Source organism: Octopus sinensis, linkage group LG25 (genome assembly GCF_006345805.1).
Source record: "Octopus sinensis linkage group LG25, ASM634580v1, whole genome shotgun sequence".
Classification (NCBI taxonomy): domain Eukaryota; kingdom Metazoa; phylum Mollusca; class Cephalopoda; order Octopoda; family Octopodidae; genus Octopus; species Octopus sinensis.
This window is the reverse complement of record NC_043021.1, coordinates 12,410,965-12,420,964: the sequence shown is the minus strand read 5'-3', so window position 1 is coordinate 12,420,964 and position 10,000 is coordinate 12,410,965. Positions and strand designations below refer to the sequence as shown.

Genomic DNA, 10,000 nt, shown 5'->3' with positions numbered 1-10,000 from the left:
AACGATCTGATAACTGCAAGTGTAAGCAGCACTGAAGTAATTGAGAGATGCTATGACAATTTATATGTTGATACAATTAATGAACAAAGGATTAGGTCAATAACCTAGACTAAACTTTCAACATTCGTGATAATGATGAAAAACAAAAAGAAGATATATTTACTTCTTCCTCTCCAGAAATGGTTTGTTCTGAATGCTATATAGGCTGAACTTTGCTTTCTCTGGCCACTAATGGGTAAAGACCTCCGGTAGTTATGAATGACCATGGGGTTGCTCCTAGAAAGTTCCTCTCCAAGGCACAAGTCTGGGCAAGGTTGCTTTGTGAAAGACCAGCATTCAGCCATGCCTACCAGCCTACCCTCTCCATGCCATTGATGTTATTCAAGGGAAAGGCAAAGGCTGATATAACTTGGCACCATTCATATCACAACTCATTTCTACAGCTGAGTGAACTGAAGAAATGTGAAATAAAGTGTCTTGCTCAAAAAAACACAACACACAAAAGCCTGGTCCAAGAATTGAACTCACTACCTCAAGATTGTGAGCCTGACGCTCTAACCACTGAACCTTCACTAGGTCACTAACGAATCACATAAGTTGTATGAGAAATTTCATAAATTTTGGCCAGATATGGCAAGTTAAGATAACAGTTGTAAGTGAGCCTCACCATCATAGAAGCAGTGTTGTTAATATCCAGTCTTGCATAAAGACATGTCCAGCAAAGGAGAAATACTACCTTTCTCAGAAACAGATGAGGTTTGGTGACGGGAAGGGCGTCCAGCCATAGAAAAAATCCAACTCAATGAATCCTGTCTGACTCATACAAGCATGGAGATGTAAGCATCAAAATGATGATTGTGAGATATCCTTTATCTTCCTTTACTTGTTTCAGTCATTAGACTGTGGCCATGCTGGGGCACCACCTTGAAGAATTGTAATCGAACAAATTGAGTCCAGTACTTAATATTTTTTTAAAAACCTAACACTTTTTCTATTGATGTCTCTTACCAAATTGCTAAGTTAAAGGGATGCAAACATACCAACAGCAGTTGTCAAGTGGTGGTGGAGGACAAACAAAGATGCAACCACACACACACACAGATACACAGTATCCAGGCCTGTCATGATTTCCTTATTATAAGCTTGATGCTAGCATTGTATATCCATTCTCTTTGGTTGGCAGAGTCAAATGGTACTTGTACTTTTTCTTCAGATGTTCAAAATGCTCAACTTACATGTATCCACCTGATGAAAATAGTGGTTTTTTTGCATGATGTAACACTTCTGTTCATCAATAAAAGACACATCTGAAACAGCTGTAGTGAACCACAGTCTACCTGTTGTTATTTGTTTATTTATGTATGTATGGATGTATGTATGTATGAATACAGCAGCCTTTTTTCAGTTTCCATCTACCAAATCCTCACACAAGGCTTTGGTCAGCTTGAGGCTAGAGTACAAAAAAACTTGCCCAAGGTGCCACACAGTGGGACTGAACCAGGAACCATGTGGTTGGGGAGTAAACTTCTTACCACGCCTGCACTCACAGCAATAAACACTGTATCTAAAACACATCGCTGTTGGCCCTTTAATGAAGATTGGGCAACAATACAATTTCACACAAGAACCTTTTGTTATGTTATGTTCCAAACACCAAGAATGATCCTCAATGTTGAAGTGTTAGCAGCAGGTGGGCAATGACCCACAAATGCATTACAGAGTTTACTTCTGAGAGCTTTAGATCTATTCCAAAAGTTATTGATATTTATTGTGCTTGAGCAGTTGGTGACTTTTAGATAATCTTTTGTGTTGTGATGTTTAATTTTTGCTTGCCAGTCAAACTAATGTATTCAGAAATATGTTAAAACAACATTATCAAAGCAATTCAAAGAGAATGGCTATATCAATTTCACTGGTACAACAGAAATGATTGTCAGTACTGTATTATGGAATCGCCAATTAAAGATGGGATTTTCTCCATTTTTATTTTTGTTGTCCTATGCTCCGAATTTCTTAAAATTTTTCTGAATCATCATCATCATCATCGTTTAATGTCCGTTCTCCATGCTAGCATGGGTTGGACGGTTCGACCGGGGATCTGGGAAGCCAGAAGGCTGCACCAAGCTCCAGTCTTATCTGGCAATGTTTCTACAGCTGCATGCCCTTCCTAACACCAACCACTCCGTGAGTGTAGTGGGTGCTTTTTATGTGCCACCTGCACAGGTGCCAGGCGAGGCTGGCAACAGCCACGGTCGGATTGGTGTATTTTACGTGCCACCGGCATGGAGGCCAGTCGAGGCGGTGCTGGCGGAATTTATAAGGCAGTGAGCTGGCAGAAACGTTAGCATGCAGGGCAAAATGCTTAGTGGTATTTTGTCTGCCATTATGTTGTGAGTTCAAATTCCGTTGAGGTCGACTTTGTCTTTCATCCTTTTGGGGTCAATAAATTAAGTACCAGTCATGCATTGGGGTCGATATAATCGAATTAATCCCTTTGTCTGTCCTTGTTTGTCCCCTCTATGTTTAGCCCCTTGTGGGCAATAAAGAAGTAAGAAACATAGAGGGTGGTGAGACAGTCATTAGATGGTGGCCATAATGGGGCACCACCTTGAAGAATTTTAGTCAAATGAATCGGCCCCAGTACTTATTTTTAAACCACCTGATGTTTATTCTATCAGTCTCTTTGCTAGATTGCTAAGTTATAAGGATGTAAATATACCAACACCAGTTGTCGAGCAGTGGTGGGGGACAAACAAACAAACACACACACACACATGATGGGCTTCTTTCAGTTTCCATCTACCAAATCCACTCACAAGGCTTTTGCCAGTCTGAAGCTATAGTAGATGTGCCCAAAATGCCATGCAGTGGGACCGACCCCCGAGCCATGTGGTTATTACAACAACTATGCTTGTGCCTGTAGAATTATATTTGTGAGCCATGAGTAAAAAAAAATAAATTTTTTTAAAAATTACAAGTGGGTCATTATAATTAGAAGTTGTTGACTCCTGTTAATTTGGTCACTTAACACGACAGAAATAGCAATCAGAATCAGATGTCCTTCAATTCATATCTTGCTGTGTTTAGGAATGACATGAGAGATAATATTGTTCTGGGTTCCTCAAAAGATGGATTACCTTTCATCATAATCTGCTCAGTCGGAGACAACCCAGGACAAGACAAACAACAATCAATAGGGGAGCCTCGATGCAGTCACTCAACTTACTAGAAATAGTAACCAAATACTCATGAATTGCATTACTCTTTTACTTGTTTCAGTCATTTGACTGCGGCCATGCTGGAGTATCGCCTTTATTCTTTGTAAGCCTAGTAATGATAATAATATTAATAATAATAAACTTATATTTATTGATTTAATTGTTAGCAAAGCAACCTACCACAATATTATTGAGTGAAGAGGAACCGCAACGTGTAATAAAACAATATTTGGTTTAACCCATTTGATAATAATCCATATGAGATTGCTTCAGGTTCTATGATACAAACCTCCATGTTTTAAATTGATCTAAATTAAAGCTCTCCATCAAAGTTTCAAGCTGATTAATATTCCAAATACTAGCTTAATAATGGCAAAATTATGTTACTAAATTTTTGGTCTCTTTTGTTGGTTTTTTCCTTTCAAAATTAATTTAAACAAATGCCTGTGCATTTCAACAGAAATATGGTAACTAAAGGTTTAAGCAGCACTAATGTTAGTGAAAGCTTTGTAGAAGCTCAAAAGAAGCTTTTAAGTATTCTAATAAATCTGAGGAAAACGAACAATGATTGGTGTTCTTAGAGTTTAAAATGGGAAAATAACTTGGTTTGTTGCATAAAGAAAAGTCTTAATGTTTCATTCAATACTCTTTTATCAAAGACTCTTCAATGAAAGCTACTGTCAGAAATCACCACCTCCACCGTCACTCACAAATAAACCAATTCATTCTACTGTTTAAGTGCCTACATTTGTAACTGCTTATGGAAACCAAGTGCTAATAACTAATATACATCAAGAGGTCTCGATAATGTTGCACACATTCGCTGCATGAAATAACTAGATATCAGAGACAACTAAAGAAACTATAAATATGTGTGTGTGTGTGTGTGTGAGTGTGTGTGGTGCCCTCTGGTTATGGCCAATAATATAAGGGTGGTAACAGTATCCTCGATATGAGACAGGTTTAGAAATTAAGGGATATCAGGAAGAGGATACACAGAGTTCACATATTTAACTTTTTTCTGTTATCTATTACAAATTTCTTACAATTACTACTCGGTGGTAATCATGTATAGCATAATTTCATTCTTTTTAGAAATCTTCAGAATGATTTCACCAATAACTTATTAATTAAATATATTAGGTATGAAGAGAAATATCTCATTAAAATTAAAGGTGAAATTAATTATAGCTAGAGGAAATATTACCTACCTACCTATGTACGTACGTACGTACATATGTATGATAATATTATGATAGCAGGCATGGCTGTGTGGTAAGAAGCATACGTTTCAATCACATAGTTCCAACTTCAGTCCCACTGTGTGACACCTTGGGCAAGTATCTTGGGCTGACCAAACCTTGTGAGTGGATTTGGTAGACAGAAACTGAAAGAAGCCTGTTGTATGCACACATACACAGACACATGCATGTATGTATGTATGTATGTATGTATGTATGTATGTATGTATGCATGTATATATATATATATATCTATGTGTCTGAGTGCCTTTGTATATGTGTTTGACTCCTGCATCACCACTTGACAACCAGTATTGGTGAGTTTACATCCCTGTAACTTAGTGGTTTGGCAAAAGAGACTGACAGAATAAGTACTATAAGTACTAGGCTTAAGAAATAAGTCCTGGCATCAATTCGCTTGACTAAAACCCTTCAAGGTGTAGCTTCAGCATGGCCACAGTCAAATCCCTAAAACAAGTAAAAGAACGAATGCCTGATGAGGTGCTGCCCTGTGCTATTCAGCTACGGGTAAATTATACTGTTCTTATGAAATTTACCACACACAATCCTCTGCATGTAATGTGGCCCAAGGAAGAATGTTCCAGAAACAAGTGTAACCAGTAATAAACTTATGCTGAGTGATATCTTCATCTTCTTCCTTGTCTTATATATGTGTGTGTGTGTGTGTGTTTACTTACATGTGTAATTCACTAAGAATCATAAGCTATGAGCTGTGATACAAGTAGCTACTTTCCTGAGAATAAACCCTTTGCTGAGTTTGTGCCCTTTAAAGATGTGTGAAATAGGAAATCCCTTACTTGGAAAGTAGAGGAGAATTAGCAACCGGAAAGGGACCTAGCTGAAAAACTATGCTCCAAAAATATATTCATTTAACCCATGCTAACATAGAAAAATGGGCATAAAGTGACAATGAATGAATATATATGTACTTATATATATATATATATATATATATATATATATATATATATATATATCTTACTTGATTTGGTCATTGGACTGCAGCCATGCTGAGGCAGTGCATCAAAGGGTTTTAGTCAAATACAATGATCTCAGTACAAAAATTTCTTTTTAAAGTGTGGTACTTGTTCTATCAGTTTCTTCTGCTGAGCTGCTAAGTTAGAGGGATGTAAACGAAACACTGGCTGTCAAGCAGTGGGATCAGGAAGGGGCAAACACAAACACACAAAAATGTGTATGTGCATGAATATGTGTATATATATATATATACATATATATATATATATATATATATATAAATAAACTTCGATGACTGGCATCCGTGCTAGTGGAGCGCTAAGAGTACCATACAAGCGTGATCATTACCAGAGCAACAAGCTGGCCTCCATACCAATGGCATGTAAAAAACACCATTCAAGCGTGATTATTACCTGCGTCGCCTTACTGGCACTTGTGCTGGTGGCATGTGAAAAAACATTCGACCGAGGTTGTTGCCAGTACCGCTGAACTGGCTCCTGTGTAGGTGGCATGTAAAAAGCACCATTTGAGCATGGCCGTTGCTAGTACCACCTTACTGGCCCTCGTGCCGGTGGCACGTAAAAGCACCCACTACACTCTCGGAGTGGTTGGTGTTAGGAAGGGCATCCAACTGTAGAAACTCTGTCAGATCAGATTGGAGTCTGGTGCAGCCATCTGGTTCGCCAGATCTCAGTCAAATCGTCCAGCCCATGCTAGCATGGAAAGCAGACGTTAAACGATGATGATGACGATGTATATATATATATGTATGTATATATATGATCAGCTTCTCCACAGTTTCTGTTCACCAAATTCACTCACAAGGCTGACTTGGAGTTGTAGCAGAAAACACTTGCCCAAGGTGCCATGCAGTAGAGTTGGACCAAAGACCACATGTTCGTTCCAATATATATATTTAAAAAAAAAACTATTTGTGAAAGAAGGTAAAACAAAACATTTAATTTTGTTTCCATGGCCAGTGCCACTGATATATAAAAGGAACCCGTACCAGAGACATGTAAGAGGCACCCCTGCTGGTGACACAAGAAAAGACACCCAGTACACTCTGAGAGTGGTTGCCATCAGGAAGGGCATCCAGTTATAGAAGCCATGCTGAAACAGACCACTGGAGCCTGGTGCAGCTCTCTAGCTTACTAGCTCTGGTCAAAATGTCTAAACCGTGCTATCATAGAAAATGGACGTAAAATTGTTGGTGATGATGATTTGTAAAATTGAAGTAGCCAGACAATAATTTTTATATAGTTCCTTTTAGTGCATATATGAATAATGTATAGTTTCAATGTAACAAGAAGAAGACCAACTTTTGGCAAATTCTTGAAATTGCAGACATTCAGCTAAATACTTCATCCCAGACAATCAAAATAATTCACCGAGGAGTAGGGGTAGGGGAACTTGTAGAAACTTGCTACAGCGACCCAGACAGAGAGAAAGAGAGACAGGGGGGAAGGAGAAACATCAAGGTTTCTTTTTTACCTATCTGATTGCCAAAAGTTATAAATTACTGTTTTTTTTTTTTTTTCTGAGAAAGCTTTGGAACTGGAGGCAAATATATTTCAAGTAATTCTTTTTTTACTTTTTTGCTTTATTTTATTTATTTGACATTTTTTTCTATAGGAACAGGTATAGCTGTGTAGTGAAGAAGTTTGCTTCTCAACCCTATAGCATTGGGTTTAGTCCAGAGGCATATAATCTGGGTATGCTAGGTGTGCACTGGACACCCTTGAAAATGGTAAATTCATTATAGATAGTAACCTTTTTCGTTAATTTAGTCGCAAATCATAATGGAAAACTTTTGTTATACACCTGCTTGAAATTTGGTGACATTGGGTGTGGCAGCACACCCAATACAACCACCACCAAATGCCACTGGTTCAGTCCCACTCTGCAGCATCTTGGGCAAGCGTTTTCTACTATAGGCCAAGATTAATCAATGCTTTGCGAAGGAATTTGGTTGATAGAAACTTGAAGAAATTAAGGCGGCAAGCTGGCAGAAATGTTAGCACACCGAGCGAAATGTACAGTGGTATTTCGTCTGCCATTTCGTTCTGAGTTCAAATTCCACCGAGGTTGACTTTACCTTTCATCTTTTTGGGGTTGATAAATTAAGTACCAGTTACGCACTGGGATCGATGTAATCGACTTAATCCCTTTGTCTGTCCTTGTTTGTCCCCTCTATGTTTAGCCCCTTGTGGGCAATGAAGAAATAAGAAACTGAAAGAAACCTCTGTATGTGTGTATGTGTGCTGACAATCTATGCTAAGCTACAAAGGGTGATGTCACCATTTGTGGCTGGGGTGCAAGCATTAAGGCCTTTTGACGTTTCCTGCCAACAAATCATCCGCTGCAGTTTTGAATTTCTCTGGAATAGAAATAATTCCTTGCATGCAAAACAGGAAATGGTTGGCAATAGGACGAGTGTGTGGCTGTAAAGAAAATACCCCTTTCTGCCATCTAAGCCATGCTAGCATGGAAAAACCAGATGTTAAACTAATAAGCACATCTAAATGAATGGAATAATTTCCAAATAATTTCAAACTCTGAAACTAATTGGGCAACCATTAAATGGTGGCATAACATAACTTAGAATAAAATATAATTAGTGATTTCCGAGAACTTATACATTAGATCTGGAATAAACAATCTCTTGCCAAATTTCATTTTTATCCTTTTTTTTGTGAATATTTAAAAATATTTGGTGTGCACATGTTTGATTAAGCTTCACTGAGGAGGTTTGATAATATTAGAATATGTCTGGAGTTTCACTCTTACCTACAAAACTCATATTCACTCTCCAATGTATGCACCCCCACCTTTTTTTACTTTAGTCTCAGAATGCACTCCCTTGCCATTTTTTTTTTGACTTGTCATTAATGCTAATGAGTTTTCATCTCATTACTGTGATAATTCTAATTACTCTTTTACTTGTTTCAGTCGAGCAATTTGACCCCAGGACTTATTCTTGGTAAACCCAGTAATTCTATCGGTCACTTTTGCCGAACCGCTAAGTTACGGGGACGTAAACACATCAGCATTGGTTGTCAAGCGATGTTGGGGGGGGGGGGGGCAGGCACACAAACACACACACATATATATATATATATATATATATATATTTATACATATATATATACGATGGTCTTCTTTCAGTTTCCATCTACCAAATCCACTCACAATGCTTTGGTCGGCCTGAGGCTATAGTAGAAGACACTTGCCCAAGGTACCACGTAGAGGGACTGAACCTGGAACCATGTATTTGGTAAGCAAGCTACTTACCACACAACCACTCCTGCACCTATGATAATTGATAAAGTAATCCTTTTGGGTTACTACCTTTAAATATATTAACCTGCACAAAAGTATACATTTTTCAAGCAGAAAACATCTGTGGGATATTTAATGACAGTACCGTTAATAAACTCATGCTGCTAACCTTTTCTTTTAGATGCAGGTATGACTGTATAGTAAGAATTCACTTCCCAACCACATGGTTCCTGGTTCAACTGCATTGCATGGACTTCTATAACTTTGGGCCGACCAAAGCTTTGTGAGTGCATTTGGTAGATAAAAACTGAAAAGAGGCTGTAATATACACGTGTGTGTGTGTGTGTGTGTGTTATAGTCTCCTTGACTTGACATCAGGTGATGGTTGTAAGCAAGTATCACCATCACACAAGCAGTGTCCTTTATTTCCAAGCTTCCACGAAAACATGTTTGATCATGGGCAAATATTACCTTACCTGGAAACAGGTGAGGGCTGGTGACAGGAAGAGCATCCAGCCATAGAAAATCCATCTCAACAAATTCTGTCTGATCCATTTCCAATATGGATAAGTGGGACATTAAGACAATAATGTGTGTATGTGTGTGTGTGTGTGTGTGTGTGTGTGTGCATGTGCATGTTTGTGTCCCCTTGTTTTGACATCACAAGACAGTTGTAAATGAATGCCATTCATTTCTAATATTCTGTGGGAACATTTCTGGCCAAGGGGAAATATCACCTTGCTTCAAGATCAGTGAGGGTTGCTTCAAGAACAGAAAGGGTACCTGGTCATATAAAATCTGCCTCATATAAGCAGAGAGAGTAAACTCTATCTGACCCATGTAAACATGGAAAAGTGGATGTTAAAGTGACAATGAAAAAGAAATTACGATGATTTAAAACAGGAGAATACAACAAAACTTAAATGCCTAAGATGGAAGAAAAACTTATCTTTCTATTATTACAACTATGGTTGAATTAAAATTTATCGATATTGTTTAATAACAGTTCTGATTATTAAGTAACAAGCTGCAGTTATCTTTTGAGTTATACCATTGAGCCAACAAGGAAGCCTCTGCATTGTTTTAAAGCCATAGTCAGGATTCGAATTCTTTTCTCTGGTTGCTGAGAGAACACTTAAAATGAATAATGTAAGCATGGTCGAGCTAAGCCCAACCACATTTATATATTGTTGTCAAATTAGTTATACATATTAATTAAGTACTGGCACAGCATATATGAGATCAAATTCAAAAGTAGTT

General features: G+C 38.0%; 1 protein-coding gene and 2 long non-coding RNA genes across 5 annotated transcripts in view; 1 reads left to right on the top strand and 2 right to left on the bottom strand.

The window, feature by feature from the left end:
* The window catches only part of LOC118767962, a 23,996-nt gene extending 15,687 nt beyond the window's left edge, over positions 1-8,309 (bottom strand). The window contains exons 1-2 of the long non-coding RNA XR_005003882.1: positions 8,300-8,309; positions 8,258-8,268 (exon numbers count right to left, since the gene is read on the bottom strand). This is a non-coding gene — a long non-coding RNA (uncharacterized LOC118767962). The remainder of the gene's footprint in view (positions 1-8,257; positions 8,269-8,299) is intronic.
* Positions 1-10,000, bottom strand: part of LOC115224240 (NAD(+) hydrolase sarm1) — a 200,610-nt gene that overhangs the window by 59,853 nt on the left and 130,757 nt on the right. The gene's annotated exons all lie outside the window — the stretch shown is intronic.
* The window catches only part of LOC118767961, an 18,231-nt gene continuing 13,716 nt past the window's right edge, over positions 5,486-10,000 (top strand). Inside the window, exon 1 of the long non-coding RNA XR_005003881.1 lies at positions 5,486-5,498. This is a non-coding gene — a long non-coding RNA (uncharacterized LOC118767961). The remainder of the gene's footprint in view (positions 5,499-10,000) is intronic.